Source organism: Halichoerus grypus, chromosome 3 (assembly GCF_964656455.1).
Source record: "Halichoerus grypus chromosome 3, mHalGry1.hap1.1, whole genome shotgun sequence".
NCBI lineage: Eukaryota > Metazoa > Chordata > Mammalia > Carnivora > Phocidae > Halichoerus > Halichoerus grypus.
This window is the reverse complement of record NC_135714.1, coordinates 66,562,683-66,564,827: the sequence shown is the minus strand read 5'-3', so window position 1 is coordinate 66,564,827 and position 2,145 is coordinate 66,562,683.

Here is a 2,145-nt window from a genome sequence, read left to right as displayed (position 1 = left end):
TTCTTTATGCTTCTTTTGTTCTCAATGTTTTTATGTCATTAATTTTAAGGGTCAGTCTCATACTTTTGTTCTGATAATTTAGTTTCTGCACAGGAAATTTTGGTCCACGGCAACTCAGTTCTCTTTCATCTAAGAACTTGGAGACAGAAAAAAAGACTACAGATAACTATTATAAGACACTTATAATACTAATTTAGCTAATACTTTTGCTCCTTATTATCTATAAGGATTATTAATGCTGACAAAGTAACAACACAATATGCCCTGCTTCCTAGCTGCATACCTGACAGGTTTGTTGTGTTGATACTCTTTCTCTTCTCAATACGAAGTATCAGGACAAGTAATAAAAATTCAGTGCTAAAATTCAGTATGACCCAGTTTTGATGAAATATTGGTGATAAATGCACGACGCAACATTTTTTTCACATTTATTATTCTATGTGTTCCACATGCATCATTTTGCCCTGATGAAAATCTCGCTCCCCAGTTTCCTTTGGTTCTCTTCCTACCCTTGAATCCATTTCATTTGTTGGGATGGGGTAAAGGGGAGCAAAACCACTGGATAGGTTTATTGGGAAGTTTCAGAGAGAGCAAATATAAAAGCCCCTGGACCTTACTAGGCACTCAGCAAACTTGAGTGCTCCACCCCTTCTTTTCCTTGCCTCGTGGATTTAGATGCTTTGCAAGGTTCTGTCCGGGATCCGCTCTTTTCATACCTCCTGTTCTTCTTAGTGTCACCTACTCGTATGGCTTCAACTGCCTCCTAGATGTCAGGGAGGACTGTATTTCCAGTCTCCCCCTTACTACTGATGTTCTGAATGACTCTTCAGCTGCCTACTAACCAAGTCCATCTGGATGTCCCCTAGGCCTTCTCTACCCCACATGTCAAACAATATCACCACTTACTCAGTTGTTCAAGATGAGAAATCTAAGTATCAATGAGTATCAATGAGTCCTGACTTGACTAATCACACCCTTCTCCCTTCTCCTCACATCTAATCAGACACTGGCTTCTGTCACTTAAACTCCACTTGATACCCTCAATGGATGATCTATTTTGCTTGTTGCTATTTCCCCAGTGCCTAGAACAATGCCCGATACCTACTAGATACCTACTCAAATCATTTATTGAATGAATCAATCTGTCCTTTGTCTTCACTGCCATGATCTCTTTGGAAAGTCAGGTGCATAGCTCCTGAACTAGTCTGCCTACCTCTAGTAACTCTAGCTCCTGTTACCTTCTTTCCAATCCATCTTATAGACTGCCTGCCACAAGTTCAATGGTGAAGATTCTAAAAAAAGACCCCAAATTTTCCCTGGCCCCTCATAATATAGCCTCAGTTTACCTCTTTAGCCTATTCTCCTGTCACTTCTTCACTCTAAAAATTCCCTACTTTCACGACCTTCAACACACATACATTTTTTAAAATTTCAAATTCCAACTGTTCATTGAGGTAATAAGGCAAAATAGGAAAAAAAAGATGTGTTTTATGACTCAGGATGTGGTCTATCTTCGTGAATGTTCCATGTGAGATTAAGAAAAATAAATACTATGCCGTTGTTGGATGAAGTAGTCTATAGATGTCAATTAGATCCCATTGACTGATGGCGCCGATGAGTTCAACTATGTCCTTAGCGATTTTCTGCCTTTTCGATCTGTCAATTGCTAATAAGGGGGTGCTGAAGTCTCTAAATCTAACAATGGATTCATCTATTTGTCCTTGCTATCCTATCAGTTTTTGCCTCATGTATTTTAATGCTCTGTTATTGATGCTCTGGTTTTGAGCATTTTATGATTCCATTTTCTCCCTTCTCTGTTAGCATATCAACTGTATATATATTTTAAATTTTTATAAGTTACCTTCCAGTTTGCAATGTACATTTACAACTAATCTAAGTCCATGTTTAAACACTATACTGTTTCATGGGTAGTAAGCAATCTTATAAAAGAATATTTCCAATTTCTGCCTCCCATCATTGCTGTCATTCATTTTATTTATCCATACGCTATAAACACTAAAAAATTGTTGCTATTATTTTGAACAAAGTCATCTATTAGACCAATTAAAATTTTTAAAAAAGATTTTAATTTACCTTCATCTATTTGTTTTCCAGTGCATGTCCTTTATCCGAGTTTCTAACCCA